Source organism: Neolamprologus multifasciatus, chromosome 18 (assembly GCF_963576455.1).
Source record: "Neolamprologus multifasciatus chromosome 18, fNeoMul1.2, whole genome shotgun sequence".
Lineage (NCBI taxonomy): Eukaryota > Metazoa > Chordata > Actinopteri > Cichliformes > Cichlidae > Neolamprologus > Neolamprologus multifasciatus.
This window is the reverse complement of record NC_140456.1, coordinates 17603667-17622414: the sequence shown is the minus strand read 5'-3', so window position 1 is coordinate 17622414 and position 18748 is coordinate 17603667.

Below are 18748 nucleotides of genomic sequence, written 5' to 3'. Positions count from 1 at the left end.
AGCGCTCACATTTTGCAACATATTTACCTTCATAAATTTAATCATCTTTATTTATTAATTAATTGCAACTTAAAAAAAATATGGTAACAAATTGCCTGGTAACAATGAAAACACGCAAGTTGTTCTAGCTAACTTTTATACATAAGAACATTTTTAATATTTGTGAAAAAATAATAATAACAATGTTATTGTTAATAATATTATTTTACTCTCTGTCTGTCTTTATGTTTGTGTATGAAATTATGACTTCATCATGAACCCAAGATTACCCAGTAAGAGGCTAAAAAGACCTATTTTAACATTTATGCACCTTATAACACCTTAAGAAAGCTCCATATCAATTTTGCAGCATGTAAACAGAAAAATGTCAGTTATGTATAATCTATTAAAAATAAATCACGTTGCCCGGCAACCATTTAGTAGCAAGTTAAAAGTGGCTTTGGTTTGTTTTGTCTTTAGCCACCTATACCTACAAGCATCATATTATTTTAATGTCATATACAACAGCACAAAAAGGCCAAATAATTCTGTAATAGTAATAACAGTAGAAACAATAAAATTGCATATATACCTGTTAATTATATATAATTATATATATTATAATTATTGTCGTTATCTCATTATTATTCTCAGTTTCTCATACCTAGTGGTTCCGCTGACTATTTAAAGGGCTAGTTCACTCAAATTATCAAAAACATCAAGTGACAGACAGTATCTATCAAGCTGCAGAAACATTTACTGTATTTTACCTATCACTTCTAGTTCACCTAAATAGTGTAATTCATAAAATTTTGGCTGCAATGTTTTTGTTTGTTTTTCATTTTCCATTTTTTTATTTCCTCAGATTTTAGCAATTACATTAGTGAATTACATTAGTGAACTTGCAAACAGTCAAGATGATGCCTCAAGTTCTGATAAAATAAAATTGTTGATAAAAGGCAAATGAGTTAGAGAAACAAGTTGTGTATCAGTCAAACTGGAGTTTGATTACTTTGACCAATCTTCATTTCTATGTAGTGATGTTAGTAATGCTCTACTCTGTCATGCATGCACAGGCATGACACCTTTCCAAATCCCTTACTGAGCTGAGTTATCAGGTTGTGCCCGATCCAGAATGGTCTGTTACAGTCATTATTTACAATGGCTCCACTCTGCTTGAAGGGTGCAAAGTGCTTCTAATAAACGGTTTAGGGTTTCCTCATCTCCCCGCTGCTGCCAGCCCCTTTACAAAAGACCATCACACTACTGACAGTAAATGGGAGAGCTGAACCCTTTCCAGAGCAAAAGCTGTGGAGTAGGTGGTGGTGGTGGTGGGGAGGCAAGTAAGTAACTGCCCTATGAAGCAGATGCATGTTAGTCAAATGAAACAGACAGATTGACATAGAGTATAAATAACATGCAAGCCATAGCATCCATAACTGAAACCAGAGAACTGTTAGGCCTTGTTGAAAGAGCTCTTATGTGGAGACAAGCCAGGCGATAATATTTCACAGGTAAAAAGATGTCCACCTCATGATAACACCTTCTAGCAGAGAGGATGAGAAGGGGTTGAGTGAGAGGTCCCAGACCCTTAAACATCCCCCACCTCGCCACTCACGGCTGAGAGGAGATACCACAGAAGTAGGGAGTCTGTTATTCCCATGGCTGCCTGGTTCATCAGCAGATTCTTACTTACGCCCAGAAATTCCTCAAAATGCTTAAACTGTGACCGTAATGTCACTTGAGGTCAGATTTAATTAGTAAGGTTATCACTGATGCAAATAAAGTCAAAGAGAGATTACTGACTTTTAAAGTGGAAATTTTATCTTCACCAGGCTCATCACTATACTATAGCTTAACACACCTCTTGTCACAGCACTGTTAGTGCTGCATTTAGCCAACAAAGAGTATGAAACTTAATCACTCCTCTAGGTTATCTCCTCAAAACATTAGCAGGTTATGGAATGAGAGAATTTAATATTTGATAGCACTTTCCTGTCTTTTCTGGGCACAACGGCCAGTATTTCCATTTTTATGATTCCCTAGACCAATGCCATGGTTTCTCTCTCTACGCACACTATAAATAAAAAAAAATAAAGCTTTTCTAAAGCAATATATTCATCTTAAAAAATGGCTTGCTTGGATATTGCAAATTAAATCTAATTTTAATGCTTTAGCTTGCTGCTAATCCAGTCCAAACACAGAAAGAAGATAAATGCTAGCATTCCCCCAAAATCAAATTATGCCTCCGGGGTGATATATTGTCTTCTTAAACATTGTGCTTCTTGATATTTACAGGCAGATTTAATGTTTAACTATGTGTTCAAGTTGTGCAAGTCTAAAAATAATTGTGAGTATTTTTTACCTGCACTGTTTGTAAGATGAAAATGTTGTTTTCATCAGTATACCACATTTCTAATGTCACCCTGTTTCTAACTCAGTACAAGAAAAAATAAATGTTTTCTTCTCTGTAAATGGATGTGAGGTTAGTAGTTTCTTAAAGCTGTAGATTTGTGATTTAGTGCTGTCTTAAACAAAGCAATGAAATTATCTGGTAGATCTGGTAGGGGAGGTAACATGTGGGGTGGAAAGTTTCAGCTTAAATGAGTGAGATTTCCAGCCGTCCTCCCTACTGCCCTCTGAGAAATGGAGAGGGACAAAGATGCCTATCTGGCACTAATCTTCTGCATCTCTCTGGTCAGTGAACTGTAGTCCACTGGCTTAGAAGAAATGAGTGAACACAGAAAGAAGACAACGAGGTAGCGAACGTGATAATAATGAGGTAATGGTTATTCATGGTCTCTCTTTCACTGCTATTATATTTTTATGTAGGTTTGAAAATTAAGCCAAATGAACATGTAGTGTAAAAACAGCAGGGATTAAGGTTATTTATCAGATAGCCGTACATGCTTTCCAAAAAGGAGAGGTTAAGATAAGAAAATAAAAACGTGGTATGACTTTGCTTAAAAGTGGATACAGACACTTTTGCAGGTGAAACATCTAACGCTATAGCAGATGCATGTTTTCTGTTAGAAAATTGGCACAAAAAAGGTGCAACCTAAATCAATCACAATAAAGTTATTAGTGTTTACTCACCAAGATGACAGAGAAAGTCAAAGTAACTGAAACATAATAGAGACCAAAACAAAAATGATGTATTAACCAAAAGAGCAGTTCTTTTCCCATCACTTCCTGAATTCACTCCTTCACTGCACATGTAAAATTGCTAAATGGTCATTTTTGCATCCCTAAAGGTTGACACTGCTGTAGGATTGAGGCTACGGCAGTGTATATCTCACTCAGACAATTTCACTTTAATTCTCTCACCACTGTGCTGCTGTTTATATTTATGTATCTTTTGTTATTATTGTTGTTTTATTAAAAGCTGTCTAATCATTGCTAGGTATGTAAAACCATGGAAGCAAGGTCATCTGACCAAGAAAACTCATACTTTAAAATAAATTATGCTTTGTGATATATTCAAGTGCTTTCATGCTACATGTGGATTCTTCATAACGCTAAAAAGTTACTTATTTCTGGGTAATATTGTATGAAAATACAAAAAAAACAAAACCCAGATGACTTGAAGTAAAATTCTTGCATGTTAATTAAATGTTAGCAAAATATTAGGAAAATACAAAGCTGCTTTTTAAATTTAGTGTGCGCTGTTATTGTGTAAGAGGAGGTGCTGAAATACTACTAAAAAGAAAAAACAAATTCACTCATCAACCTTTGTACAGATAATAAAGTACAGCGCTGTTCTTTCTATTTTGCGCTTTATTGCCACCCCGTTTGCCGAGTTCACCTCTCCATCTTGCACCTCTCAGTCCTTAAAGGAATGTGTAAATATGACTGATAAAGGAGAAGGTGAGTTGAGCAAGCAGAGGAGGGAGAGCTTAAACTGCTCCTTGTAATAAGCAGAGCTGTAAAACTGTGTCAGAGAAATGTTGCCTTGTCGTTCTTCTTCTCTCCCCTCCCTTTATTCTTTATGGGTCTGTAACCACATTTGTTACTCGTTTGATGGGCTGGGGGAGCCGTCCGGGCCCTGGAGTACAAGATATTATTCTTCACTCGCCCCCTCGCCCCTCAGCCCTCCCAAAATAACAGCCTTCAGCCTACTGTTTAAAGTCTCTCACCAGAGGGAGCGAGGGGGAGGAAAACAGGAGGGGTACGAGGAGAGGAGCAGAGAGAGGCTGAAAGATGTCTCCATAGCTCTCCTCTGAGGAGATCAAAGTGGACTGTTCCTTCAACCCTGTGGCACCATAATGGTTTCGTGGAGTCAGAGTGAGAGCCCTCGCTGCTCAAGATGTTGTAACATGGATGATTAGTGACAGTGTAATACTTTGAACATTCTCTGTACAAAGGGAGAACCCAGCTGAGAAAGAGGCTTTAAACTTTTCTGGCTGGGGGAGGGGGTGGATATGGGGGTTCCTTGGCCACCGGAGAGCATTAAGGACTGAGATGTAAAAAGATATCACATTCATTTTTTCCCCCCTTTTTTTTATATGCGTCATGGGAATAAAGGACAACAAATAGAATGTGGGAGGCAGCGTGCATGCCTGTCATACTTTCCCTTATTAGAAAAGGGAAGTCTGGGACATGTTTTTCAATGTCTCACTGACACATTTAGACAGAAAAGTGTAGTTATTTGATACACACACTTTATCCATTTAACATAATATTCAAGGGGATGTTGTTGATGGACATTCAGCCAGCTAATCTGTAATTTGAATAGTTTACTGAGAGTAAGTCTCAGCGACAGTGTAGAGGTTTCTGGATGCCTAAATTGAGCTGCTTTTACACATATGTAGATCACGTACAAGGTTGGTTAAGGTAATGCGGGACTCTAGTGAAAGCTGCTTTGTAACAAAAAAGTGAATATAGCTGAGGAGTGCGGCACGTTTTTTGACAAATGTGTGGGAAAAAATATTTTCAAAAAGTCAGGTAATTAGATCCTCTTGTTTTGAGTGTCAGCTAGTCATAAAAAGGGTAAAAAATAATACTGTTTAAGAAGAAGAAAGTTTGCATTCCAGCGAAACAAATAAATACTAAAGCTGAATAAATTGTTATATAGTGACAACAAATACAGTGGAAGACATGTTTACATGCAAAAAAAAAAGATGCAATGCTTGCACACAGAAATTTGTAGGTTTTTCTGCTCCATATGAAAAGTTGGTACCTTAAAACTTAATGAATCTGATGTACAAGAACAGAGCAAAGCAACACCGAGAGCTCCTCAGTTAACCCGAATGTCAGTCAGACTGGTGCCTGCCTTGTGACTTTGTGCAGAGTCTTGTCAAAATCTCCAAATACCCAAGATGTGACTAAGAGAACATGCTTCTTTTTTTAATGATTACTCGCTGAGAGCCTTATATAGCAAAAACATCACAAGCTGCTCTTTTTAATTTATGAAGAAACAGTGTTGCTGTATATTGAACAGACAGTTCCAGAGAATTCAGTTATTGTTGGATTGTTTAAATACAGACCATCTAGCTCAGTTTGGTTTGTGAGCTCCAATTGTTTGATTTCTCTAAGTGGAAAAAGTTGGAAGCCAGTGGCCCAATTGTAAAAACCACTTGATTGCGCTGTAATATCTGTGTACGACTACAGCTCCATTTCCTCTGTCAGTTCAGAGACGTGGAAGTGATCGTTTGTCTTTATTCCCTCTGTACTTTCTGTGCATGCTTCACTCAACAAACCCCTTACTTTCTACACTCTATCACCTGTGGGCAGCCTACTGACAGAATAACTCCAACACTACTTAAAGAAACTAAAGAAAGAAATTCAACAGATATTTGCATTCCATATAATTATGCAGCTACTCTTGTGGCAGGAAAAGTGATTGTTCTGGACAGGGGGTTGTAAAGAGGTCGCTTACTGTATGTATTCCCAAAACAAACTGCACTAGTTGTCCCATTCTCACGCCTTGCTCTGTATCTTTTGGTTCTGAGAGATGATTCCAGTTGTGCTCTTATCGTGCAAGAACATGTGGATCTTCATTAAAGCTGCTGTAGTTCATTATATTAAAATGAATTGGGAGGCAAAAAGGGGAATTTGTAGTAATGAAACCATGCACAAGGGTGTCAGCACAGATTTAAACCTTAAATAAATAAATATTAAAGACAACGAACTGTAATCTTAGGGGAGGGTTTAACCTTATATTGTGATCAGAAATCAGTATTTATGTATGCAGAAGTTTCAGTAAAAGTAAAGGTGAAAGTTTTTGATGCATACTCATGCACCAAGAAAACAACACAATAATGAGAAAGACAATATAGCCTCGTGTATTACGTAATGCTGTGGGAAATCTCTTGATAACATAAAAATGCTCTGATGAGTCCCATACAAAAACACAAACAGTGTGTCGGCGCTGGAGACCGATACGGTCACTGCAATGCTTAACATACAGGCTATGTAATCCACTTATCTTAAGTGGGCTTTGCCTGCTTCACCTGCCCAGCTTTTAAGAAGAACAGGAAAGAGGGAGGAAAGGGATCGTTCACCTGGCCTCAGGCAGCCATGACAGAATGAACCACTGCATTCTCAGATCTATTATCACATGCTGGATCGCTTGACAGGTGGAGGTGTTTTGGTGGTCGCTTTATGGTTGCAAAGTGCAAAGCCGGATGTTGTGATATAGTCTTTTGCATGTTCCACAGTCACGTGTAATGCCTTGTGTATGGTGTGTGTGTCTCTGTATACATGTGTAAGTGTGTGCATGTGCATGTTTAAAACCAATGTCTGTCTTTTTTTAAGTCTGTGACCCTCCTCATTTAGACTAAAAATACCATAAATATTCCTCTCATAAATAAACAGGTTTAAAAAAAGACAAAAAAAAATGAGCCTTTTATGGCTCAGAATAGTCGCGTCTCTTTCCGTGCGTCTTTCATGTTAGAGGAAGTGCAAAACAATCATATTGTTACATTGTTACATTTCCTTCTCTGGCTGTGAAAGCCTCACATTGATCTTTATGAGGTCACAGACAGTCTTTTGGGCTCCTTGTGGGTTCTGTTAATGCCATATTTAGAAATAAGAATACCTTTTTATAATAGTTCATTAGAAAAATCATAATAATAATACATCAGTAATCATAGTCACAGTTTTAAAAGCTATTTGTAATTCAGACTTTTTACCTTATTGTTAATCTGAATAATCGAGGCACATTCAAATATTTTTTCCTTCTTCTATTCAGAGTAACACTGAATTTCTAGACTAACTGCCTGATTAGAGCCTGAATTCTTGAGACTCTTGAGATAAAATCATTTAAGAGAAAGTAAAAATACATTTATACTAATTCAGTGCACATTTTTAACAGAATTGCAGAGCTTATCATTTGAAACGTGATAGTTTACATATAAAAATGTTTAGGAGTCATTTTTAGGATGAAGTCTCAATGTTCAAATGATAAATTGCAAAAAATTATATAATAATGTTAATAATTTAGTTTTTGTTTGTTTGTTTGTTTTTTTGTAAAGAATACTTTTTGCAAAAGATCACTTTTATAGTTAAAAAATAATCATCTCAAACACACTTAGAATGCATAATAATGCAGCGCGAAAGAAACGAAACACGGAGAAAAGGCTGAAGTATGGAAAGTTACACAAGACCTGGACTGAAAATGTCTGCAATGGCTTGGGGCTGCATTTCACCCAGCAGTGTTGGGAATCTTGTCAAATTGATGGACTTATGAATACCAAAAAGTACAGAACAAACCATCTGGAAAGCATGTGATTGGCAGCAGCTTCATTTTTCAGCATGACAATGATCCCAAACACCCTGACAATGCAGAAAAAGCATACCTGGATTTGATCACGTACAACAGAACACTATTAGTCATGGACTGGTCTCCCCAGAGCTCAAACTTCAACATTATTAAAGCAGTGTGGGATGGTCTTGTCAGAGAGCAGAACAAAAGGCATCCAAACATCCAAAGCGGAGCTTTGACTGTCCTTTAAGAAACTTGTGAAACTATTCCTGAAGACCAACTAGATCTAAACAACAGTTAATGTTATTAATACAAGACCAGCATTACGTCTCGTTTGGAGTTTATGTTGGTCTTACATTAGTAAGATGATCAGAAACTCAATACAAGTAAATGCTAATGTAATCTTTATGAGTTAAAAATACAGCCACACCATGCTTGGGTAATAGCAACTTCTGAGAAAAGACCTTATTCAAACAGCCAACTTTTTCAGGGCAATCTATGGGAATTTATTGTTTGATAAAACCAATCATTTGTCTTTTCAGGACATAAAAGCTATAATGCACCTCGGCCACTCAGTCAGGTGACTAAAGACACACACGAGAAACCAAATAGAACATGTTTTCCTTTTTTTATTGTCTCGTAAAAATCACTGGCCTTTAAATGGCTGTGTGGCAGGACTGTGTAAAAACATATCTGAAAACCAGAGGGAGGAAGACTGACAAGAGCGAAAGAGACAGACAAAATATGAGAGTGAGCCATTGAGAAAGAGCCATAATTCATCAGAGTCAAAATGTTAAGTCATGTACTTAAACATGGCAACAGAAGGTGAGTGATGTGCTGAGCTCAGATGGGGATAAGACAGAGGGCGGGGGGAATCCAAAATTATCTCTTAGCAGTCACCGGCTCGCTCTCACTGTCAGGGTCAATCATCCTGGGGGAGAAAAACAGCATTCTTGTCCTGCAGCTGGGATTAATGAACTGACAAACTCTGTTAGAGGCACCTGCCAGGGGCAACCATAGATAACGGCACAAGAGAAATGAAGGTTAAATAATTCCCATCAGTGCAATTAGCAACTGCCCTTTTTGCCTTGAACACATTATACGTCACAGAGATGATAAAGGCGCAAATGAAATTCCTCAGAACCATCTCACTGAATCCCGAATCTGAGATACCGTGAAGAGTCCCACCTTTTTGTCCTGTAATCCTGTGTGTGGTGTCTTCAGATGATTACCTTCAACCTCCTACCCCCACACTGTTGTAGAACCCAGCTGTTGCTGCTTCTGCTGGCCCATTTGGAGGTAATCAGGTACAGGCCAGAAGGCACACATCCTCTCCCTGATTAACACTTCTCAAATTCTAACACAGCTCTCAACCCCTCCTCTTTTTACATATTGAGTCACAGACCCCAGATCTGCGCACCTTCTGAGAGATGAATAACCCCGTTGTTGACATGTAAAGCAGCTCCACATCTTTGCGACCCAGCTGTAGACTCTCTTTTTACTTTGCTCCTTTGGAGAAAGAAAATAATGTGCCCTCCAAGCCGATCCTAGAACCCTATTACAACTGATGGGTTTCCATGCCATATTTGTTTATTTTACCAAGCCAGCGGTGGAAGTGTTCCCCTTTTTTGTAATCAGCTGAGTTTCTGAAAGGTTTCTGGCCTCGGGTTCTCTGTACCTGCACGGGAATCTGGACCATTCCTACGCTCCATTACCCGGGCTGTCAGGCCCAACGAAGTCAAGGCACAACACACAGATTAAACCCTGACTGCCTGTTACAGGACATTTGGTGGAGACATTTTTGTCTGGCAAGAATATTTTCGTGAGATGGGGGTAGAAGTCCCTCGAAGGGAACGTTGTCCTGTCGAGTTTCCCCCTCTGATCTCAGCCAAAATCGACAATGTTTCAAAATTCGAAGGTGCCGCGTAGACCTTGTGATCATTAACGATGCTCTCTGAAGGAGTGTGTGATCAAGTGTTTATCAGTTTGTTTGTCTGCACTTCTATTGTAAAGATGGACATTTAAACAATAAGAATTGATTATTGCAAACCGATAAACGTCCAAGCTGTGGGTTTTAGCAAACTTTATAAATCCAGTTTTGCTTCTGGTTTAAGAGTCTTTAAAAAAAAATTAAGCTATTTTTGGCAAGAAATTGAATTATATCATCAAATTTGGGTCTCTTGTTTGCGGGAATAAGCTTTAAAATTGACATTATTAACAGCTTTGTTACTTCAAGAGAATTAAAGCCAATAATCTGCAGGTTATCCCGCTTTCTTTACTGGCTTCCTAATTTGAGATAGCAAAGAAAAGCAAGTTTGTTGATAAATTTATATGTATGTATAAATATTTATGAAGTAAATGTTAAATAAATGTATTTTATTGATTTCTAATAGTAAAAGCTATTGTAAACATTATGCTATTAATGTTTTTAAAAAGTCATACATTTCAATATATGGCAGCGCCTTATTATCAAAGCCTTGTATGTCTTGTGTGATATCTTTATTACTCACAGTCTGAGTCGGATGTGATTTATTTTTCAGGCCTGCGATGATCGCTCAGTGTTTCTGTATTAGTGCCTGTTTGTGTTATTAGGATGCAGCCAACAGAAACTGGAGCTGGCTTTGTGGTTAAATAATCAGAGACTGCAGGGGTCTCTTCCCTCCTCGGCACAGGCTGTGAAGTTTACAACCTTTCCATCCTCCTTTTATTTATCAGTTATTTTCCTTTGATACATTGAACATGCCTGACCACATTTCCCTCCGGTGACACGCTTCTTTTCATTCAATCCCAAACATGGTCTTTTGTGGCATGGCACCCCACTGTCAAATCTACTTAGAAGTGTCTTTGAAGTCCCCCCCTCCTTTTTCTTTGCTTTAGTAACCCTGGATCAAGGGTGGTGACATTTTTAACTTCGTAGGTGTCTCACAAACTTACGGAGCAACTAATCTCCGTGTGTCATTTTCATAGGTAGAAACCACAGACAATGAATACCTTGCCTTCCTAATTTGAATATTTGTTCTGACTGTGTGGGACACATGCGAACAGCCAAATTAAACAGTAATGAACAGCCTTTTCTGCAATCCTATCAGTGGTATTTGATTACAGAAGGATTGTTTGGCCGTGGGTCTATTTCTAGTTTGGCATGGCATGAAAAGGAATAGACCTAAATTCATCCCGGGCTGATTGGCAGATGCATCTGTTTGGCACAGTTCATTCTGGACAAAGTGACAGTCACTCTATCTGTCTTTTGTGTCTAACTGTCTCTCAGCTAAAAGGATATTGTTTCTTTGTTTATTTAGAGGGATTGATTTTTATTGATACGTATCGTGTAAAAACAGTGTTTGTGTACACAAGGTTTCGGTGTACAATAAATGTTATCTTCTAGGGAAAAAAACATGCTTTTACAGTTTTAAACATCACCTGAACTACTCTTGTCTCTTTTCTCAAAGACAGCACCAGCCACTGGACACCGGGGGAGTTATTTCACAGGATGGTGACAGCATGCAGTAGAGGTTACTTACCAGCTCCAAAAGTGTAGCCACCTGGCAGAGATGAGCCCTCCTGAGAACATTTACAATCCCCACAGTCACAAGTACCAAAACAATCTGTCTCTCTTCCTCTCTCTCTGTTGCTCTCCTTCTAAACCACCACAATCACTTCAAGTCATTGCCTCAGCTTTTATGAAATAAGAAAAAGTCAAGGGTAAAACTGACAGACTAGAGTAAGATTAACATTATTAATCTAATTCAGGATTAAATGTTCCAGTATCTTTCAAAGCTGGATGTTTCCTGTTCTTCTTCTCCCAGTTGTCCTCGGCATTCTTGCTGAAGCCGGAATTATGAGGAAAATCTGCATCATTTTCAGTTGTGGCTAGTGATTTGGTTTCACTACATTTGCATTCAATCTAAATTACGACTTAACACCAGCGTTAATGGTTTATTATCGTGTTAGAGAATTATAGGGCTCATAATCTGGCAGAGCGTGGAGATGCAGTTTCACTGGACAAAACTAATTCAATCACATGAGTGCGATCTTCTTTCCAACGAACAATCTGACTTTTAAACAGTTTAGCGAGGCTCTCGTTTGCGTAGGCGTTATATTATCATATGTTGATTTTATTGTTTGTTCCCAAATCTCCTTTTTCTTAACTTGCCCCTTGAGGGTTAAATATGAGTAATTAGAAGCGAACTTGAAAACAAGGAGTCTTTCTTTGTGTGAAGTGAGCCACAGAGACGCAGGGAACGAGAGGAGAGACTGATTTTTTTACACTTTCTGCACAATTTCCTCTCTATTTCCTCCCTGAAGACCCTTGTCTGCAGAATGTGCAGAGTATGCTTTCCGTGGACAGGCTATGAAACCTGCCAGAACAAAAAAAAAATGAAAAAAGAAGAGAGAGAGAGAGAGTAACACTCCTCCCTCCCTCGTGTGCTGTGTTACAGAATGATGGAATTATTATACAAAAAACCTGCTGCCTTATTTTTTCACTTTTTTATCCCGGAGTTCCCGGAACACTGAGCTACTATTATAACCAGAATACTTGGACCGCACACACTGGTTACCCGCTCTGACGTCGGGAGAGAAGAAAACACAAATGCTCTTTTTGCAAAGTGCATCTGACTTTATTTCTGTCCCGAATCATGCTTAATTGGTGTTCATGTGAGAAAGTCCATGGTAGACTGTGGCTGAGGTTCAGCGACGAGTAGTGTTAGAACACCGGGATTTCCCAGCCTGCACCTTCTCAAACATATGTCTGGACTTAAACTAATGATAGTGACAAGGCTGTTATTAGACCATACACTGCAAAAATGCCCTTGTGAATTTAATGCTGTGCTACAGTAGCAAGAGAAACATTGAAATCCTCACTAACTCTGACGCTCATACAGGTAAAATTGACCATTTGTATTTGCTGAGTGATCGTGTTTTAGAATTTTGGTATAACTCTCACTCTAACTCTTTCTTTGACTTTTTTTGTAATATGCATTTTGCATATTTATTCATTTATATATATTATTTATCCTATCAAAAATACGATACCCTTTAAGAACCAACACTTTTGACTATTGTATCTTTTTCGGTGGTGTATGTTGATTTAGTGCAACATGCACAAAGTCCTTGCTATTACTATGTTCTACAACATGTTTACCCTTGCTGCAATCAGTCAACCAGTATTTATTTTCTGCAAAAAGTCCACATTTAACAGCCTTGCTCTTCTATCAGCGACACATCCATTTTGGTCGTTTTAGAAGGAAAACAAAAGTAAACATCAACAAACCACCTCGACGAGGACACAAGTTTTCATTCTTTTTTTAGAGCCATGGTCAATGACAACTGTCAGACAACTTTTCACTCTAATAGGTGAGAATCGCTACGCTCGGTGAACATTTGTCAGCGAGTTAAAGCAAAGGTCAGAACAGCCACATGAAGGCACCTTCTACTGAGAGAACCTGTGAAGACGCCCATTGTGCACACTGGTGTTAGAGCAAAGGAAGTTGGAGAAAAAGAAGGAAGGATGCCCTCTTAAAAATCAGGAAATGAGACTCCAGGATGCCAACTGCTCACCCTGCAGTGTCTTTTTAACCTCCTATAGTAGCAGCACACCTAGTGTTAACACGGGTCCGACATAGTGAAGAGGCACATTGGTAAGAAAAGGTGTTAAAGGTAATTAATGCTCTTAGTCAACAGTGTTGCAAGTTTCAGTTCCCAACATATGCTTCAGGTTGTGACAGGTGTGTTTTTGTTTGTATCGTATTTGTTTCTCAGACAACATGACATAACCGCTGTTTTCCACCTACTCTGTCGTGAGTCATCAGCAACTGCTGTTGCTGGCTGTCAATAAAAGATCATTTTATAAGCTCCTAAATTACGCTTCACTGCAAACTGTGAGGCAGTGCGGCAATAACCTCCTCCCTCCTAGTTTAGCGTGCACACACACAGACATACACACTTAATGGCAGAAATCAGCTCTGGATATTTTAACAGTGGGAGGATGGAGGACCAAGGCCAAGGGCTGGGAAAAGGGAGAGGAAGGAAAGGGGAGATGGGTAGATAGAGGGAGTCATTAAGATAGCTTGGGTGTCAGCGTAATCCGTCAAGCCTGATAAGGCCATGGCCTGCTGCCAAAGAGCAAGGTGTGGCAGTTTCCCTCACCAATCACTGTCACTGGTAGCATCCCTCATAACAAATTTGTTGTTCTTACTTTTGGTATTAGCAGCAAAACTGATTAAATAGAAATGAGGAAAAACATCTGGCATATGAGGGTTATTTAATATTGTGTAGTAATAAAATCATTTCAATTGGTCTCTTTACACTTGTCCCCTAGATTAAATCTGTTTTTCCGTCAAAGCCACATTAAACCACTGGTCCACGTTGATTTTGAATTTTAATGCATTTAAATGATTTAAACACACTTTAAATTGTCCTTTTGCCAAATCAGTGTCTGGTTTGTCAACACAAATGTGGAATTTTTAAGTATAAGTATTTATGAAACTACCAAGAACGCAGAATACAAAATTTACGAGCAAGAATGTTTATTAAATATGTTATTTACAAAAGTGTTTTAAAGTAAATAAATGAATAATTACATTAAAAAACTATTTCTTCCAGCAGGATAAAGTCAGAAATAAACTGCAATGCAGTGACATACACGCACAAGATAGTACATGCAGTAAAGTAATTTTAATTGACATTTTTTTCATTGCAAGTTTGCAGCAAATATGACTAAATCAGTGGTAAATCAATTATTTCAAAAGCGTTTTGGTTGTATGCAGACATGACAAGATGCTTTGTGAAAGGAAAGATATGTAGATAAACTTTTATGACCGATTAAGAGGGAGAGCTTTGAGTAAAACACAAAAATATACCAATAAATGTAATAACTAAGTACAAAAAAAACTGTATAGATTGATTTGTTCATCAATGTCATGGCAGGGGTTTTTTTTGTTTTGTTTTGTTTTTTTGCACTTCCCCACCTCTTGCAGTTCTTAGGTGATGACACAAAACCTGTGCAAAGAATGAACTTTGCCTTTGCATGTTAACTCTCCACCCATGACTGCAATTTATGGAAACCAACTGCACCTGAAGCAAAATTTTCACTTGCACAATCGATCAAGTTCACACACACGCACACTCTCCCAAGCAGAAACAATTCAAACATACTTTTAAGTACTTTAAGCATCTAAAAAGACGTGGCTAAACCAGAGGAGTGATCGTGTGTGTTTTTTCCTCTTTAAATGACCCAGAAAATGGTGTGCATCACTATAAGTGCTGTCTCCCCGAGGGCGATGATGGATGGCTTCATCAGCCCTGTTGTCTCCTGATTAAGTGGCTCTTACTAAACTCCAATTTGCCAGTTTGGTGCAGTAGCAAACCACACTGACTGACTGGAGCCCTCCAGAGCATTTCACTTTCACACTTCATTCTCTTTCATCAGCTTGCTCCACCCGTCGAGCGCTACCGTGACCAAGGTGCACTGCTTCTCGAGTGGCTTGCCTCGCAACAAGCCGTGCACAGTGAAAAGTCGCACAAATGTTCATTCATACATTCGGTCACTAAACATCATCAAAGAGAGTTTCTGTTTTCATTGGCACTGAGGCAAACACACCCAGTCCTGTTCTGCAATGAAAAGTTGCCTGTGCCTGAAATTCAAGGTGCCAAGGAAGTGTTTCAGTAATGGTGAGGTTCTCTCAAAAGTTTTTAATCAACAGCGTGCAGGTGAACCTTGGGAATGTTTCAACATTTCAACACTTGTGACAGAAGCTTGCAAGATATTTGATATTATTTACTATGCACTGATGAAAGAGAGCACTATGCTGATCTACAAAAGGAGGTGAAGAGAGGAGGGAAGGGGGAGAACAGAGGTTTGAAAAATGACACACAGGAGAAAGCTGAAGCCTCCTACTTGCACTTAAGGAGGTGTGAAGAGCTGCTCAGGTCCCTCTTGTTCTGGATTTGTCCCCCGAGCAATAAGAGGTAATGTGTGGGGACGAGCTTACCTTGTTGCACAAAGGATATCCTGTGTTTTTCACACACACTCACACACTGACCCACACACTGAAATACAAAACCCCTTAAGCTTTTCCCTCTGTCAGAAGGCACACGTTTCTGAGCCCCAGCTTACAAATATTTGTTTGCTGACAGCCTGCTGGTTTTCTGAGCCACAGAGGAGAGAGAAGAGCTTTAACCCACATCTCTTTCCCTCAGGCTGATAAAGTGCTCTGATAAGCTGTGAGGTGCTGGTGAAAAGTGGCTAGCCCTCAGCCCCCAGGGTTACAATATAAAAGAGTGGCTTGTCTGGAGAGAAGCAGAACAGAAGAGATGATGAAGCCAGAGAGAAAAAAAATGTAGAGAGGAAAAAAAAGTCCAGAAGAAAAGAGCTGGATTAATGATGAAGTGGTCTGGGTGCAGCTTGTGTGTGTGTGAGTGTGTGTGTGTGTGTGTGTGTGTGTGTGTGTGTGTGTGTGTGTGTGTGTGTGTGTATGAGAGAGAGCTAGAGACTGAGTGTGTGTGTTTGCGTGTGCTGGTGAGAACTTACTTTTGCCACCAGCTGTGGGCAGTTGTGGGGGTGGTGGGTAGAAATGGGGGAGCCATGCCATGTGTTTATGTTGACTAATGAGCTAATTACCCAACCCCTAATCTACTTCAACTTGTGTCATTTCACAGGAATGCTGCAGCAGTCAAACGCTTGCAGATTATGGGTCATTTCCTGACAGTTAAAGGCAAACTACTACAGCAGTAATTCCTCCACACCCCAGGCATTAAACCACAAGTGCTACAGCCTCTCCATTTGCCTCTTTATGAATTTATTGTCGTGAAATTTGACTACAGGATTAGAAAGTGACAAAGTTGATTCCAGCAGGGGCTTTTTTGCTCTAGAAGACTCAACTCTCGGTGAGCACTTTTCAAAAGCATCTCTTCCTTTTTTTATTGTTTTGTGGAAACCGGTTAAGGTCTGTGCACCATACGTTTACGTAGCATTGTGCCTAAATGTATCTGCATGGGTGTGTATTTAAGTTTAGTCTGTACTGTTTATTAAAAATAATGAAAAACTTGCATTTTTTCTTATCATTTTCACTGTCACCTGTTGTAAAATGACCAAACATAGTCATTTTATAATTTATCAATCAGTAGATAAACATATATCTTTTTGTTTTTTTAAGTTAAATCTCATCTGAGAAATGCAAAAAGAAAGTATGGCTATATGTTTGGCTAAGCTAAGCTAGCTAACTGCATGTCTTTGAGTATTACGAGTTGACCTGACATCCTGGATAAAAATGATGATGCATGTGAAATGGCTACAAATGCTTGGAACACATGAGCACTGACTGATTTGCTCATCAATACATATCTCTTGAAGAATTTCTTGCTTTCATCTAAGAATATAAAGCATAACTAGAATTGCTACGGCTGCATAATTTTTTTTAAATAAGTCATAATTTTTAATGGAAGGGATGGACATTTTAGGATAAACAGGCAAAAGTTTTTTCTGAGAATGAAGTCTAATTTCAAGTCAGCATGGGAGGTCTCCACCCGCTCCACCCCAGAGCAAGAGGTGTGAGTTTGGATTTGGTGAACTCTCCCCTGCTCTCCCACCCCCTGTTCATCATCCTCCCCTCCCCTGAGGTGTATGCTGGCTGCTCTACTCCCCCTCAACAGCCTCCCATCCATCACTCCTACAATTTCACTTTAATAGGTGGTCCTCTTCCTCCTTTCACACAGCCTTATGGGAAAAAGTATAGGATTAGGTGCTGATGAAGATACTTACCAATAACTTTCTACAACACATGAACTTCATTATTCATGCAAAAATAAATAGCTTTATGCGCTATTTATTTTGGACTAAAGCTATCATTTGTGTCATTAAATGCTCAATCACAAAACAATTCAACAAATGCAATAAATTTACCTTTGAATGCCATCTTTTACCATTAAGCTCTCTGAATTTGTGTGGTTTTCTGTTTCTGGGATAAGCTGCTTTATATTAGATACTATACTATAATAATTTTATACTATAGCCTTGCTTTGTTGTTGCTTCTCAGTTTGCTTTCCAACCATGAATCCAAAGCCTGAACATATTAGCGCCACAGCATACCGGACGAGCTGAAGCCGAGCTGTCGCAGTAGCCCCTCCATTCAAACAGAAGGCAGGTTTGGTTGATATTTAAATTGCCTCTGTTTATTTTTCTTCTGGTCCCGTGTGTGCATGTGAGCCCAGTATAAAGGACATGTCCTTTTGAAGGGGATAGCACCAGGAAAGTGAGGGGGAAGGAAACCTTGCTTTGGTGTTTTATATATCAGCGGAATGACTTCCCTCAAATAAAGACGTGTTCCATTCTGCCGGTGGGTCTGGAACAAGCTGCTCGTTTCCTGTCCTGAAAACTCTCAGTGTGCTCGAACAATGCTCCGGGCCAGAATAGAGGAGATGTCACGTCTCGAAGAGCTGGTGTGCTGCTTTTGTTTGACCACAGGTTCAGCTTGAATCTCGTGTTTACAGTATTTGTGACATTTGAATGAACCAACACAATTGTGGCATTTGAATTAATATAAATGCTGAAACAATAGAGAAAGCGGCTTTTGAACTGTCATGTGGAACAAAAGGCAAACATAAACGTACCTGCCCCAGAGGGTTAAACGTCTCTTTAAACTTGCTTTTCAGCCTAATATAGTAGCAGTGTTATAAATCTGATAATGTTTTTTTTTAAAAAAAGGTCTCCTGCAAGTAATTTATCTCAGATTCATCAGATTCATCTAAACAGTCACATTTCTACCAAAAGGCTTGGTCGCGCCACGGACAAAGGCTTCTCTTTGCCTCCCGTCTGCCAGGAGCTTGCCATGCAGAGTTTCTCACTCGCACAGCCCCCTCATCAAATTACAGCCCTGCTCCCTCCTGTCATGTTGGCAAACAAAGGTCTTGAAGCGCACTCCCAGTGTAATTGCCTCTAATCTCAGACATAATGTGGTCTTTCATGTCAGCTGGTTGCAGAGAAAAGGGAGCTGTTGTTCTCTCTCAGGCGTTTTTTTCTCTGGCCCTTGAGTTGCTCCACTTTCACTTTGAGAAAAGTCTTAAAGC